This window comes from Sebastes umbrosus, chromosome 5, assembly GCF_015220745.1.
Source record: "Sebastes umbrosus isolate fSebUmb1 chromosome 5, fSebUmb1.pri, whole genome shotgun sequence".
Classification (NCBI taxonomy): domain Eukaryota; kingdom Metazoa; phylum Chordata; class Actinopteri; order Perciformes; family Sebastidae; genus Sebastes; species Sebastes umbrosus.
In genome coordinates, this window is record NC_051273.1 from 29,662,719 (window position 1) to 29,671,113 (window position 8,395).

The 8,395-nt window shown below is 42.9% G+C and overlaps 2 protein-coding genes across 4 annotated transcripts in view; both read left to right on the top strand.

The window, feature by feature from the left end:
• Positions 1-8,395, top strand: part of LOC119488347 (interferon-induced protein with tetratricopeptide repeats 1-like) — a 168,353-nt gene that overhangs the window by 17,498 nt on the left and 142,460 nt on the right. The gene's annotated exons all lie outside the window — the stretch shown is intronic.
• LOC119488352 (interferon-induced protein with tetratricopeptide repeats 1-like) overlaps positions 1-8,395 on the top strand; it is a 202,786-nt gene that overhangs the window by 13,574 nt on the left and 180,817 nt on the right. The gene's annotated exons all lie outside the window — the stretch shown is intronic.

The window sequence follows — 8,395 nt, forward strand, 5'->3', positions numbered from 1 at the left end:
GTACACTAAGAAATCTTTAAGTTGTTTTGTTTTGGTGGTTATTATACAAGAAATTCATGTAGGCTTCACTATCTTGCAGTACTGTACTACACAGGGCGCTGATGGACGTTAATCAAACTACAACTTTCAACTTTTAAGTCAACATGGATGAACATCGCACACATACAGTTGTATAACTCCAAGGTGACATGTGAACAGGTGACAAATGATCAAATACGAGCCTTTGTGTCAAAGTGTTTCCCTGTCAGTGTGAAGTGGTAACCCAACAGTAACCTGGTTACACCAGTAGGTAACAGCAGAGTCATAATGCAAGTGTGTCCAGGTAACTGATGGCTCTTCATACCCGCTGCTCAGTGTGTCCACATATAGGCTACTACATATATAAATGCATATAAATATAAAATAATGCACATGTCACCTTAATATTTGATAAGATGTTGCAGCCATAAAGAATATGGCATCTTGGTTTGAATATTTCACTCAGTGTGGCATCATATTCCTCAAGAAGAAATACAACTTTCTAACTTTAAATCAACTTAAAAGAAAATATAATCACAAAATTTGATGAGTCATGTTTTAGTTTATTCAGATGTGGCTGTAGGTTTCCATTCCTGGGAAACAAAGGTCAAGGCGCATTAACACTGAACACAAGACACTATGCTCAAATGCCCCTCCTCTACAGTCTGCTTCGACTTCGTGAACATTTCCGCTGCGTCCTCAACAACATCACATCATTTAAAACAAAGCAGAAGTTGGACATCACTGACTTTATACCAGCGAACCCAAATCCAGCATCAAGAGCAAAAACCAGCCCAATATTTAGAGAACTACTGAGTCAAGGAAACAGCTGAATGATGAGGTGAGTATAGCTGCTTCTGCATTTCATATCATTGTTGGAGTAAATAATGTAGGCTTCTTACTTTTCTCTCTTGTTTCTTGTTCTTTTCCTTTCTTCATTCTTCCCTTTCAGCTAGGGCCACATGAATTTAAAGAAATGTATTTTCTTTCTTATTCTTAACAATTATTATAAATCAATTGTTTTCTGAAAGTTTCATCCCACCTCCAGGAATATAATTCTGGTGGAGAAATGCTAAATGTTGTTGTTATAACTATCCTATTATCTTTAAACCATTACATCCTTCCTGTCTTCCTTGCTTTCCTCTGTTTCTCATACTTTTTTTTATCATTTTCTTCCTACCTTACTTGCCTCCTCCTTCCTTATCTCTTTCAGCCATCTTTTTCTTATCTCTTGCCTTATTCCCTTCTGTCTGTTCTTCCTCCCCTGTGTCCTCCCCTCCTTCTTTTTCTCCTCCTGCCTCACTCTGTTTCTTCCTTTATTTATTTATTCATTGCATACCTCATTCCCCTTTGGGTTTTCTTTCATCCTTTGTTCCTTCTTGTCCTCCATGTTTTTATCCTCTCTGTTACTTCTTCTCTTAACCATTCCTTCCCTCATTTCCTTACCCATTTCCTTCCTTTCCATCCACTAATTGTCCATACTGTATGCAACCATACACAGTACAATGTGTTGTGAAATTATTTTGTGTTCCAGCTCCAGAAGGCAACTAACAAATAGAAAAGAAAATCATTCCCTCCTTATTTCCTTCCTGTCCATTCAATGCTCCTAACTCCATTTCTATGTTCCTCCCTTCCTCCACATGAGATAAACAGTGGTTATCCAAACATAGCACACGTACTTTAAAGCTGAAGTAGGAGAGATTAGAGCAAATATGATTAAAAAAAGTTATTTTTATAAAACTAGACCAGGGGTCACCAACCTTTTGGAAACTGAGAGCTACTTCAAGGGTACTGAGTAGTACGAAGTACTTATCTCTTTCTTTGTCTGTAAATGTCTGTTAGTGGGAAGGCTGGCATTGCATTCTGTTCACCAATGTACTGTAATCTGGTGTATAATTTGACACTGCAACTCTGAGTGAGTCTTGTAGATGTGCATCAGTAATGCGTGTTCTGTGTTTGTTCTTGATGAAGTTCATGTCAGAAAAGGCTGATTCACAGAGATAGGTTGAACCAAAAAGGCAGGCAACTTTCATAGTTGCTGTGCATACACCTTTGTACTTTTCTGTGTCCACAAGGCACCAAAAGTCTGGTGCAGACTGATGGGTTTTGAGGTGGAGGTCATTTTGCAACGTTACGATTTCAATCTCCACCTGTCCAGCATCCAAGTTGAACATAGCACTTAGTTGCTCAGCAATGTATGTCGTGTCCACTTGCATGAAAGGATTTGAAATGAATGACACACATGGCTCAAGTTGATCAAAGTCACAAAACATGTTCCCAAGCTCTTGCCCTAGTCTGTTTATGACTTGAGAGTACTTTTCTACAGCTTTGTCAAAAGCCCCAGACGCAGAAGCATTGTCATTCAACACTGACTGTACGGAGGGAAAGTGCAGCACCTTTTTTCGCTGTAAATGCACGGAGAAAATGTTCATCTTAGCTTTAAATGCGTTGACAGCGCTTATCATGTCAGCGATAGTTTTACCTTTGCCTTGCAGCTCACAGTTCAAATGGTTCAGTATCCCAGTGATGTCCGTTAAAAATGCAAGGTCAAGTATCCACTCAGTGTCCTCGAGCAGCGAGGCGTCTTCCCCTTTGGATTGCAGGAACTCTTTGATTTCGCCCAAAAGTGACAAAAAACGCTACAAAATTCGTCCCCTGCTGAGCCATCGGATTTCTGTGTGTAGTAACAGGTCACCATATTCAGCTGACAGCTCCTCCAGTAGCACCTTGCATGTCCTGTGTTGTTTGGCTTTGAAGCGGATGCCATTTATGATCTTCACGACAGGAGTCATCACATGATCAAAGCCGGTTACTTTTTGCACATAGCGCCTGCTGGTGAATGATGCAGTGGCAATGTAGAAATTTTGGGAAGTCTGGGTCACCTTTGCATTGCGCAATGAAGCCTGCATGCTGGCCCGTCATGGCAGGATCCCCGTCTGTTGTCACCGACACCAGCTTTTCTAATGGTACCTTTTTCTCCACAAAGAACCTCTTCACCGTGTTGTAGATGTCAATTCCCCTCGTTGTTGTCTTCAGGAGCAGAAGTGTCAGGACTTCATCAAACACCATTCGGATAAACATCATCAGCTGAACTGTACTGGTGCTGTCCACGGACTCGTCGCACTGGATGCTAAACCCCCTGCACTTAACCAGATCCCGGTCCAGTTGCTCCGTCAAGTTTTCGGATATAGCAGACACTCTTCTAACCATCGTACTTGCCCCCAGTTGGACATCGGAGAGAGTGGAGATGTCATTTGGACCATTCTTCTCGTCTTTGAACACACTGTTTGCAACTATCATCATTGCTTCTTTCAAGACCTCTCCGTCTGAAAAGGCTTTCTTGGTCTTTACCAAAAAATTCTCAGCTCTAAACAAAGCTTCAGTTGCTTTTTGTGATTTTATCACCGGCCTTGTGAAAAAAGACTGTCGTTTGCCCAAAGCTGCCTTAAGTCATAGGCTTTTTCTGTCCGTAGTGCGCTGCCAGGCGGGTAGTTAGCATGGAAGCTCTTGTGACTCGTACTGAAGTGTCTCTCCACATTGTGCCGCTTTGCCGTTGCAACAGTTGCCTCACAAATGAAACACGCACATTTTTCTTTCACTGTCGTAAAAACGAACTCTTCCTCCCAATCATTGTGAAAATAGTATGTTTTCTTTCCCTTTTCTACCATGTTTTCTTTAGTTTAGGGGGTAAAAAAACACATCTAGCTCCCCATCGTAGCTGCGCCCGCTTCTTTGTCTCAGCCAAGGACTATGGAAAGGAGGCTGGGACACACGTCATCAATACGTCACAGCTTTGGGGTACCACACGTGTGGTAAAATCTGGCCTGCACTCGCCAAAATTGAGCCAATCAAAACGCATTACCGCAGCTTGAGTTACACTGCGCATGCGTTGTATCCCACACCTCAAGACCCGTGTCTCAGCCTCCTTCCATAGAACTTGGTCTCAGCAAAGAGTTAGATGGCGGTTTGACATGCGCACAATATTGAACGTTGACTTCAGACAAGGTCAGAGTTCATAGGCACATAAAACATTTTTGTTTTTAAAATTTTATATTAAATATTGTCATTTTAAAACCCACATTAATATAATAAATATAATAAAATATTCAAAAAGAACAGCAACTAAAATTTTTATACGGAGCTCCATGGTGACTAGTGCTTTTTTTAGAACATGCCTTGCGGGCGACTCACGTGGTCACTGCGGGCGACCAGGTGCCCGCGGGCACTGTGTTGGCATCATGACAGTAGTGCATGAGACAGGTAACCTGAAAAAAATCATGTTCCTCTGTGTCCTCCGGTGCTCCTTGTAGGGGTTCTACTTTAGTAGGTTTTGGTTATTAGCAAATTAATTAATAAATAATAATAGAATTATTATTTTTAATAAAGATTATCAATAAACATTAATAATAAACGGGGCACCACCCTGGAATCAGGGACCAATGACCAAAACGTTAATATAGTCTCATTATATAGGCTAAACTATCAATTTGGAACGTTGATTAATAATTAAATTAATAACTATAACCAAAATAGATAGTAAAGGTTGAAGGATATCGGAGTTCTTGACATAGCAGAGGTTGGCATTATTCACTCTTGTGCAACATTAAAGAGAGCAGCATGTATATTCCACAAACATTTATTTACAAGATAATAAAGGTTCAAAACACAATATTAATCTAACTAAATAACTAAACTAAACAAACCAAACAAAGTGTGTGTGTGTGTGTGTGTGTGTGTGTGTGTGTGAGAGAGAGAGAGAGAGAGAGAGGGGGGGGGGGGAAACAAGATGGGTTCTTGTTTCAAAATGTCTGTATGGCCTACAAACAAAATGGCGGGCACTGTAAAACTACAAAGATGGCGGAATCAAAGATGGCGGAATCAAAGATGGCCATCAGCATGTCACCACATGACCTCTTTGTTCTTCTGAGAAGAAGGACAGATGGGGGGGGGGTGATGTGGGGTTCAGATTATCTGAAGCTGTATGTTTATGTTTAACTAATTCACAGTTTCTGTATGTGATCTTAATGTGTGTTAGATATGCAGTGGGTTAGAAAAGATGGTTAGTTTGCATGCAAGACCTTGTCTATGTGAAGCATAAACTAAACACATCAGATGTGGCGATACCAGTTACCCAAAAATCAAATACAGATAAATCAACACAGTCAAACTCAATGAATAACATTAAACCAAATCAATACAAGTACTTTCTAGAAATCAAAGTTGGACAGTCTTGCTCAGCCGTGTGCGATTGCTAATGCTAATGTAAGCCCAGTACGTTACCATGGAAGAACCGGTTTTGTGATTCCATGTGTTGAAGTTGTGGTTCCAAGTCAAAGAGGTCGTCTTTGCTGTTAGTTTGGTGCTAACTTCTTTGCTTGATAGCTTGAAGTTAGCTGGTGAAAAGGGCAGAGAACTCGCGTCGTCTGCCATTTCGTTCCTTGTGGCTATGTCTGTTTCCTAACAGGACATAGAATCAGAGAGCAGAGCTGCTTCCGGTCTGGAGCGCAGCATCTCACCTCCAGCAGGTCAGCTTGGATGAGAAGGTGAAGCAGAAAGAGTCGAAAGAGTAGCTGTGGCTCACCTCCAGCAGCTGGTCAGCTTGGGTCAGGAGGTGAAGAGCAAAGAGTCGAAAGAGGAGGAACAAAAGAACATTCCTCTGGTTTTGTTCTGGCTGAATTTCACACCTCAGGGTGAAATGTTACTGTAGCCAATGAGGACTGAGCTGAGTCCTGTGGTCAAGGAGAGCATACCTCCAGGATTCTGGGAGACAGTTCACTGTGTCTGCCACCCGAAATGGCAGGTCCCTACATCCTAACGGCATCTGCATGATTTCACAGACCGGAGGAAAACAAGCAGTAAGATCTGATCTGAAGTCTTCTATCCATCTGCTGTCTGTTAGAGCCGGCTGTCAATCACTCACGAACTCCGACCAAACAGTCAAACTGCAGCGCTGATCAAATATGAATCAATATTATGTTACGTTAATGCCTATTTCTCGCCTTAGATGTTTTCAGAATCATCTTGTAGTGCCCGGTTTCGCTGTAAAATGAGAATGTTTGTGATGCCGCTGCCATTGTGAAATCTGGTGAAGGAACGCCCAGTTCCGGTCACATGACCGGAGCACATCCAATAGAAACGCTCTCTCTCTGAAATGACCTGTGATTGGTCAAAGTCTCCCGTCACGGGCTAGATTTTTTAAAGCCTGAAAACAGAGCCATGAGGAGGTGCAGAAGTCTAGTTATCTCTCAGAACACTTGAATTACAATATGCTGAAAGGTTATTATGGAATTTTTGCCCAATTATGCCAAAAATATACTGCCTACTGACACTTTAAGAGCATGTTACTTTAACCTACTGGTGATGTGTTTTAATATTTGTACATTTTTACTCTCCATCAGTGCTGGCTCCTCCAGCAAGCCTCCTCGCTTCTCGATCCTCGCTCCTCGATCCTCGCTCCTCGATGCGCATTTTATGAATTGGGACGTCCTTCAAGATGGAGGACTGAGATCGATTTCCGGGTCACAGCCGGAGGATTGAGGAGCGAGGAGACGAGGAGGCGAAAAATGATGAAATGAGAAGCACCTCATGCGTCTCTCCATGCTTCCCTGGTGGGAGGGACTAAGACGCAAGGAAAAGACGCAAGTGAGGGAAACGGGGATGCAATTAAGAGCTTTGGCATGCACCCCGTGAAGGATACACTGGTGTATCCTCGCTCATCGCTCCTCCGGCAAGCCTCCTCGATCCTCGATCCTCGCTCCTTAATCCTCGGTGCACAAATAAGAGCTTTGGGATGCAACCTTAGTGTTAACGGTCCTTCTTCTTCCTTCAGGCTCTGACGGAGCTCTGTAATCATCTCACCTTGAATTCAAACAGGCCCCAAAAATATACTGCCTACTGCCACTTTAAGAGCATATTACTTTAACCTACTGGTGATGTGTTTTAATATTTGTTATTTTTACTCTCCATCAGTGCTGCTCAGAGTCAAACAACACTGGAGTCCAAACTGGAGGCCCTGCAGTGCCACTTCACCTGGGATCTGGACCCCAGCAGGATCAATCTTCTCCGTTTCCGTGACCAGCTGGAGGACATCGGCACAGAGGAGGGAAACAGCTGGCTGGGTCACATTTACAACCTGCGGGGGTTCATTCAATACAAGCTGGGGTTGACTGAAGACGCCCAGAGTTTGTTCAACAAGGCTGCAGAGGCCTTCCGCCAGATGAGAAGTGCAGATGAGGGTCCCTGGTTAGTGGTGAACTGCGGGAACCTGGCTTGGCTGAACCACCACCTGGGGGACCAAGCAGAGAGTCAGGCTTACCTGACAAAGATCGACGCCCTGATGAATAAATACCCATCTCCATCCCAGGACGAGCTCCATCCAGAGATCTACGCTGAAAAAGCCTGGACCCTGATGAATTTCAGCACAGACAAAACGCTGGCTGCAGATTACTTCCAGAGAGCCATCAAGATGCAGCCGGACATGGTGGAGTGGAACACCAGCCACGTCTTAGTGTTAGCGAGAGCTTTTACACACAGCAACACGGGGCTGGAGGCTGACATGTTGGAGAAAGTGAGAATCGCCAAGGAACAGGATCCAGAGAACTTGTACCTCGCTGTTTACTACCTTGAGCAATGTGCTAAGAAAGGAGAGAGAATTGAAGATGAAGCACAAGAGTTAGCCAGAAAGGTTTTGAGAAATCCCGTCAGCAGCTACAATGGTATGAAACCATTAATAAGGGTTTACAGTCATTATTTTGTTGATGAGGCCATTAAATTGGCAGAGGAGGCTCTGGAAAACCATCCAGATGAGCGTTATCTGAAGAGATGTGCTGCACTCTGTTACAAATGGAAGATCATGCGTTTTAGTAACAATCGCCCAAAGCAAAGCATGATAGACAGAGCAATCACTCTCCATGAGGAGGTGATTTCTCTTTACCCTCATTCTCGATTTGTGAAGGAAATGGACCTCGCAAATATGTACGCAAAATCCAATCACGGCCAGGCTAAAGCTAAGCAGATGTATCAGGAAATGCTAGAAAGGAATCTGGAACCTCCAGAGAAGCAGGTCCTTTACAACCACTACGCAAAATATTTAAACTTCGATCGAAAGGAGTACGACAGTTCTATACGATATCACATGAAGGCGGCAGAGATACCACAACAATCCTTCTATCGTGGGGACAGCATCACAATTCTGAAGAATATTAAAGCCAAAGGCTGGAACCCAATGTGTAGAGAAATAGAGGAGTTTCTGGGAAAACTGCAAGAGTCATAGTGTTTTGAACATCACTGGATCTAAATCCAGAAAAAAAATGTAGGTATTACATTACCTAAAAAAAATCTGTACACACAGATTGAGCTGTATCCTTTAAAGGCAGGT